This window comes from Protopterus annectens, chromosome 2.part1 (assembly GCF_019279795.1).
Source record: "Protopterus annectens isolate FY-2018-M chromosome 2.part1, PAN1.0, whole genome shotgun sequence".
In the NCBI taxonomy this organism is placed as follows: Eukaryota; Metazoa; Chordata; order Ceratodontiformes; family Protopteridae; genus Protopterus; species Protopterus annectens.
This window is the reverse complement of record NC_056729.1, coordinates 250,086,166-250,094,856: the sequence shown is the minus strand read 5'-3', so window position 1 is coordinate 250,094,856 and position 8,691 is coordinate 250,086,166.

Sequence of the window (8,691 nt, the reverse complement as noted above, 5' to 3'; positions counted from 1 at the left end):
TTCTTAAATACATTTTATCGTGTTCCCATAAATATGAATATTGCCTGTTGGTGTATGGTTACATAATTTACCACTATTCCCTTTGTTTTAACTTTATTAATTTTGTATCCCCAAAAAGATTTGAAACAGTCTCAAAATGTTCCACAACACTATAATGCCCTTTTCTGGTTTTACCAGGTATAACATAATATCATCTGCAAATAGAGCCATTTTTTCTTGACTACCATACCAATTATATCCTTCAATTTCTGAGAATCTTATTTTCTTTGCCAATGGTTCAAAATATAATCCAAATAATAAAGGGGAAAGAGAACACCCATGCCTGGTTTCTCTGCTCAAGCACAAATTATCAGACAGGAACCTATCCACTTTTATTTTCACCTTTGATCCCTCATATATCCTCCTAACCAGCTTTATAATTTATCAGGGAATGCAAATGCTTCCATTTTCCAGCTCATAAAGTCCCAGCTTACTCTGTCAAATGCTTTTTCTGCATCAAGACCTACCAAAAACAGTGGTATTTTCTTACATTCTGCTTCTGTCTGGCTCTTCACTGTTCTTTTAATGTTGTTGAATGATTTCCTCCCCTCCGAAAGCCACATTGATCCATATCTATAAACGTTGGCATCACTTTTGCCATTCTTTTAGCCATTATAGACACAAAAACTTTATAATCATGGTTTAGTATTGAAATGGGCCTGTATGAAGCTGGATCTGATGGGTCTTTACCTTCTTTAGGTTTTACAGCTACCACTGCTTTCTTCGGGATATTGGTACTTCTCAGGTTTTGTACAAAGTGAGTGGAGCACAGCTACACTCATTTCCCTGCATAAGGGAGGGCCTTTAACAGACCCAGGCAGTTACAGTTCCTTAAGTCAGACCAGGTTCATGTGCAAAGTCATGGAAAGACTTATCATGGACCTAATCAACCAAGACATATGGAACTTCCAAACACTGAACCTATCTCAGTTTGGATTCATCAGTTGCAGGTCATACCTACTCAGCCTGGTGGACTTTTTTGAAAAAGGACACCAAAGCAATATATGAAGGCAAAACAGTAAATACCCCTTACCTTGACCTGGCCAAAGCTTTTGACACAATTCCACACTCAGGCATAGTAGAAAAGCTAAATAAACTGGGTATAAACCCCTATGTCATCTGCTGTATTGCCAGCTGGCTGGAAATAAAAATAGGGGAAGTTAACTTCACAAAGACACTAGTCACCAGTGGAATCCCCAAGGGTTCTGGGCTGAGACCTCTTCTTTTTGGTATCTAGTTTTCTGATGTAAAAGCCATTACCAAAGGGCTCTGCCTAAGTTTTCAGATGACTACAAGCAAGTAGCTAACTTTAGACAGAAATTTGCTACATAAGGAAATTATAAGATCCTTAAATGCCACAGATGATGAAGGCCATATCATTCATGCCTACATGGAAACTGACATGGGGTAGGATCCATAAATGGACATGAAGGTGGAAATGAAGAGGAGTATAAGCAGGGGACTGCCACATGGGTATTCCAGTATGGTAAAATAAGAAATGTCTCTACTGAGACCATTGATTAAAGTGACTATTAGTCTGAGGAAGGTGGATAGGGCACTGGTTAGTACAGTTTGCTTTTGTCATTGCTGATAGATATGCTCACATTGTTAGTCATGTGTGAGAAGTTACGTTACAGTTATATCTGGATAGCTAACCATAAAATGTCAATGAGTTTGAAAAGCACAGGTAGATAACACAGAATATGTGTTGTCTTCCAAAAGTGCAGTGGAGATATCATAAGTTGTATCCATATATATTTAGTCAGTTAAGTGTACGCCAGTGGGTCCTGTACTGTGTAGCACTAATGCTTATACCAGAAATGGAATGCTGATTTGTGCAGACAGGCAGAGCAGTGGATGACCATTGACCTGAGATGAGCATACCTACATCTGTACCTGTATAGGGAACTGTATCTTGCTGGTGTTGTAACACATATATACATATTTTGCACTAATCCTATCATGTAACAAAAGGTAGATAATTGTAACAACACCTTCTGTTTACAATACTGTACAAACAAGATTGGAATAACATGCATCTAGCAAAGTACTGGTCACACCCGTATCCCAAGATATTCCTCTGCCATTGGATTCCATTTTGGTACAATATATAACACAGCATGCTGCATGAGTAGGTAAGGGACCACAGCAGCAGATCAGAATATGGGCTATTGGAGCATATAATTAGAATTGAGTACTTAAGTACCAACAACCACTGGCAGTGAGTACCTTGTGTACCTGTACCACTAGCAGTGAACATCCTGTGTACCCACATCACTGGTGGTGGGTAATCTGTGTATTCATACCAGTTGTGGTGAGCACCCTGTGTACCCACACCACTAGCAGTTAGCACCCTGTGTACCCATATCACTGGCAATGAGCACCCTGTGTCCCCATACCTCTAGCAGTAAGAACCCTATGTACCAACAACCACTGTCAGTGAGTGCCCTGTGTACCCATACCACTAACAGTGAACATCCTGTGTACCCATTCCACTAACAGTGAGCACCCAATGTACCATAAACCACTGTCAGTGAGTACCCTGTTTTCCCATACCACTAGCAGTGAGCATCCTATGTACCCATTCCACTAACAGTGAGCACCCAATGTACCAACAACCACTGTCAGCGAGTACCCTTGGTACCCATACCACTGGTGGTGAGCACCCTGTGTACCCATACCACTAGACGTGAGCACCCTTAACCACTGGCAGTGAGCACCCTGTGCAACTGTACCACAGTGGCAGTACCACGTGTACCCACACCACTAATAGTTAGCACCCTGTGTACCCATACCACATGCAGTGAGCATCCTGTGTACCTGCACTACTGGCAGTGAAGACCTAGTGTAGCTACTAGAAATGTGTACAGCATCCACTGATAGTGCATATATCTCTGAATGGTCTTAAAATATAGACATTACTGTTACATCCAGTTTTCTCTTTCATGGCCATATCATTCATGGGTACAAAGTCAGTGATTAGACAACATTTCCAGTGGGGAGTCTGTCAAAGGGAGGGCAACATCTTGGCTGCATCTGCATTTTTAGATACAGAATAACTGTTTTATGCAGCTATTACATACAATATAGGACATAATTATGTCATACAATCTCAGGACATTTGCAATGTCAGGACACAACTGCCCAAAGAGGGACTGTCCTTCGCAAAGTGGGACAGGTGGAAACCCTAACTCAGAGATGATGCAGGCAATATATTAGGGTTACATATTAACTGCTGCGGTATTTAAATTGGCCCTGAAATGCAATGCCAAATGAAACCAACAGGAAGTGACTACGCTGAATTTTGGTATGGCACTCTAGTTATAGTATAACTTCTAACTCCAAGTTCACTCCTGAAATGTAGGCCATATTTACAATATATTGATTTTAAAATTACAGAAACTTTTTTGAGACACGTGGCATGTTAGTTTGTCACTAATATCCTAATTTGGGTGAAAATAAAAGAAAGAAGAGTATTACTAAAAAGAAACATAAATCCAAGAGGTGCACCAGGGTTAATTGCATGGATTGTTTGTAAGGCCTGGTTATGCATATAAATGTAGCAAAACAGAATACATCACATGACTCATTTAAAGCATTGCTGGAATTAATCATTGCTAAACAAGAGAAAGTGAAGGGAAAACTAGATAGCATTGTCTCAGACTCTGCAAGTAGACCATTTGCAATTGCAATATGAAAATAAATTATTAGAATACTAACTGCTCATCCTTCATCAAAGCTGGAAATGGTTCAGCAATGTCAAACTAACACAAGACATAACCAGGGAACCAGGGTACCAGGGAAAAGACAAGCCCAAGACTGCAGCCATTATGTTCACTACCTGGTCTTATTGAATAGTCTGCTAACCTAGAAAGAGCAGTTGGGTCTTTGCACCAAGAAAAGCAGGAGGAAAAAATTCTCAAGGCATATACTGGTCAGGACTGAAATACTCACTCTGAAAGGCTATCTGGTGATCTGGTATCAAATGCAATGTCTGTTAAAAATGATTATCCAGCAGAAAACAGAAAGTGGTGTGCCCAGTACCAAGGAATGGTTTTAGAGTGTAAACTGAGAATAGTCCATCCATGTTTACTTGCTTTTCTCAGCATAATTGAAACTCTGGCTCCTGTCAGATATTAAAATGTCTGTGGCCCTCCAAGAAGCATTATCCTTGATATATGGGTGAGCCATATAAAGTATAAAGGGCCAAAACATTCAAAATACAGAGGCAGCAGATGGTAAGGTGGGAGCCTGTCAAGATGAAATGAGAAGGAAACAGAATGGTCAGACACTGTTTTCAACACTTAGTGATCAGGCATAAAGAATACTAGATGACACATAGTTTGGTATTTGAAAGTGCACCAATGTAAAGCTGACCTTCTTTGTTGTTTCTATGATGTAGTAACCTGGTTATGAAAAAGAAAGGGGCTACCCTAATTAAAGGCATCATAATATATAATGTAGTTTTCTATGACCATTGTTAAGTAAAAACATGTACTCTTGCAATGGTTTCAATTTTGGAATTATGTAATCAAAAAATGATCAAGGGACATGAAAACATTTCAAACCCACAATATGAAGGTAACTTTTGAGAGAAAAAAATAATAATAATGATGAATCCCTTTGGATTTTACCATGAAACTAATAACATAAAATGTTTTTCTTTCATTTTATTTCATTTATACATCATAGAAACAACAAAGAAGACCAGCTTTACACTGGTGCACTTTCAAATACCAAACTATGTGTCATCTAGTATTCTTTATGCCTGGTCATTAAGTGTTGAAAATAGTGTCCGACCATTCTGTTTCCTTCTCATTTCATCTTGACAGGCTCCCACCTTACTCCCGCCACGAGTTTAAATCTCAAAATGAACATGCTCGAAGCACTCCTCAGTATGGAGAACATCGACATCCGTGCAGTAACTGAAACCTGGTTCAAGGCTCCAGAGAGCACCCCAGCACTACCAGGCTACAACTCATACCACACATGTCGGCCACAGAAGATGGACCGAAACACAAAAGTAGGAGGTGTATCCATATTCATCATGGATACCTACACCTCCAGGTTAGTGGCGCAGCATGATACGTCTGACATCATCCAAGTGCAACTCACATCGGGCAAATCTGCAATGCAAATTGTGGCCTGCTACACATCACCCTCCATGACCCAGGACCACCACTACACCTTTCTGGAGACACTGGAAAACATGAAGGTCCTACCGAACACCCTGATACTGGGCGATTTCAATTACCCTACCATTAACTGGGAAAACTACTCGAGTGCAAACTCCCAGGCCCAGCACTTTCTGGATTTCAACTAAAATGCCATGGATCAGCTGGTAAACTCCCCTACCAGAGGTGAAAACATATTGGACCTGGTCATCACCAACATGGTCTACAGGTGTTCCACATCGGAGGTCAACCCGTCACTGGTTAGATCAGACCATAAACTAATCACTCTGGATGTCCACACCCTATCACCATCCCCAACTAAGGAAACCACAGTAAAATCTTTTCTAAAGCAAACTTCACCTTACTTAAGACAGAGACGGTAAGTTTCACAGCCCCCACGCTAAAGGATAACGCTGAACAAGATGCAGAAACCTTTACAAATGCACTCTATGAGCACCTACAAGGATGCATGGATCGTGCCATCCCTAGCAAAACTAAGACTCACTCCTCTAAGAGAAGGAAACTAGTCTGGTGGATCCCTGTCATAAACAGGCTATACAATAGAAGGAGGAAACTAGTTCAGAAAAAAAGCAAATCCCAAGAAGGAAAGACATCCCTGATCAGTATCAGTAAGAAATTTAAGGTCCCTCATAAAATCTTCCAAGGCTAACTTCAAAAGAAAAAATAGCCAAGGATTCAAAAGATAACCACAAAGCCTTCTTTAGCTATGTTAAGAATCTAAGTGGCAACTTGCAGATATGCACTGAACTAGTGCAAAATAGCACAAAATATACTCAACCTACTGATATTGCCAACATCTTGGCAGATAGATTCAGTGCAAACTTCACCCCCCTCTTACCCCCAAAAGGGCCCACAACAATACCGGAAAAGTGTAGTGTCCCAGAAATCACAGACGCACAGGTGAAAATAGTCCTTTCAAAAGCCAAAAACAGCATCAATGGAGCCAGATGGTGTCCCAGGCTGCATCTTGCATGAACTACAGAACAAACTAACCCCCCACCTAAACACGCTGTTCAACCTCAGCCTCTCCACAGTCTATGTGCCCAGGGAATGGTGCACAGCAACTGTTATTCCTCTCCACAAAGGAGGGGCCACAACTGACCCTGGTAACTATTGCCCTGTAAGCCTGACTAGCCTGGTCTGCAAGGCTATGGAGCGCATCATCATGGAACTCATTAACAAAGACATTGGGAACCTCCAAACACTTGAGCCAACCCAGTTTGGCTTTGTTAAGGGCAGATCATGCCTACTAAACCTGGTTGACTTCTTCAAGACAGTCACCAAGGCCATAGACAAGCAAAAGGTGGTTCACACAGCCAACCTTGACCTCACCAAGGCTTTGGACACCATTCCCCACTCACGTATTACAGAAAAACTCACCGGCCTGAACATAAACCCCTACGTCACAAGATGGGTTGCCAACTGGCTTACAGGCAGAACTCACACTGTAAGAATAGCGGGCTCTAGGTCCGACTCTAAACCAGTCACAAGTGGTGTCCTGCAATTCTCAGTCATGGGATGCCTACTGTTCAGCATATACTTCTCAGAAGTACAGGCAAACACAGGAGGACTATGGCTAACCAAGTTCACCAATGACTGCAAACTGGGAGCCATAATTGTCTCTCTGGCTGACACGGACATCCTCCAAAAGGGCCTTACTGAGAAGGACACCTGGTGTCAAAGTCATGGCCTCAAGCTAAATGCCAAAAAATGCATAGTCATCCCATTTGGGAAAAACAAAACACCCACGAATTACCACATAGGTGGCAGCCCCCTTAATACAGAAGAGATAATAAGAGATCTGGTGACCCAGGTAGATAGTAAACAATCATATTGCCAAAGAAGTTATGAAATCCTTCTATGTGGCCCATCTAATTACTAAAGGGTTCACATCTAGAAATAGAGGTTATAGTGCCCCTCTACTCATCACTCATCAGACCCATCATAGAGTACAATGCCCCATTTGGGATGTACCTCACAAGACACTTCCAACAGCTGGAAACCTCACCAAGAGGATTACTGGCCTCAGACATATGTCCTATGCAGCCCGACTGAAAAAACTCCGGCTGTACTCAGTGGCATATCGCTTACTCAGAGGTGATCTCTGCCTGACTTACAAAGCCATGTCCAACTCAGAACTGATGGACATGCTCCATCTAAAGAAATCCAAGTCACTGTGAGCCATGTGCTCTAGTGAGCTAAACCTCACCACAACAATAAATATAACATGCTGGAGGGATAAATTCCTGTCACAGAGACTCCCCATGCTTTGGAACAAAATTCCAAACTACATTAGGTAGAGCCCCTCAATAACACTATTCAAGAGAAACCTTGACGAGTGGATGGGTAACAGAAAATACACCCCTAGGATCACTTCATTGGCTCTGCTTGACAGAGGATCAGTTAATTAATCAATGGGGTGGCAAAAGCCAACGCACTCTGGCTAGGCTTATAAATGCCCTCAGGCTGATAGCCTAGTACCTACCTATGAACCTATATACTTTTACTGGGAAGCACCACACATAGCCACTTAAGTATGTGCAGGATTGATTGGGGGAAGTGTGCAGTAAGGAGAAGAGAAGGGACACGAGAAGAATAGATAGGTGCACTTTTCTTTCTGGGATACAATACAGTGTTTTAAAATGAGATTTTTTTTTTTAAAGTGGACTGACTTAATATTTTTTTGTTTAACTATTCAGTAAATAAAAATATCTGTGTTCCATGCAAGGGAGACTCTCACATCCTTCCCATTGAAAGCAAAACTAAGCTAAGCTAAGCTTCTGTGATGCACTATGCAGTTGGTTATATTTATGCAGGAGAGACCCTATTCCAACCACACCCGCAGTTTAAGCCACACTATTCTAATATCATATAATAATGGGATAGATTATATTATTTTCTATTTTCAGTAATTGCATTGTTAAATTTAACTTGAGAAAATGATTTGCTTTTGTTTTTCTACGTTAATTCTATAAATATGCCATACTGACATTGCTTTCCTTTCAGTTGTGCAGAGTGGAATACAAATGGTAACAGTTTTCTAGCTCAAAATAGTATTTAAATCTGCAAAGCATGCTAGCTAATGTAAGTCTGCCAAGAGTATGTATTTCAGATAGACATCAGAATTAAGATTTGCAAGGAAATGGTATGGGACTTAAAGCTTATTTTATCAAGTGCATCTGCCACATTTCATCTTTCTAGCAAGCACATAGTCTATGTGTACGAACAACTTTGAAACTGGGACAAAACAAGTCTGTGTGATAAAGGGATATAACAAATAATGAGAAAACTTCTCTGTGTGGAAGATCTAAGATACCATAGAGTTCAGGCATCTAATAAAACCCATACTGTGAATATTGCAGTGGTGCAGCGGTAGCGTTGTTGCCTCACAGCAAGAGGTTCTCTTGTTCGATTGTCGGCTGGAGTACGGGGAGTGCCCTCTGTGTGTAGTCTGCAT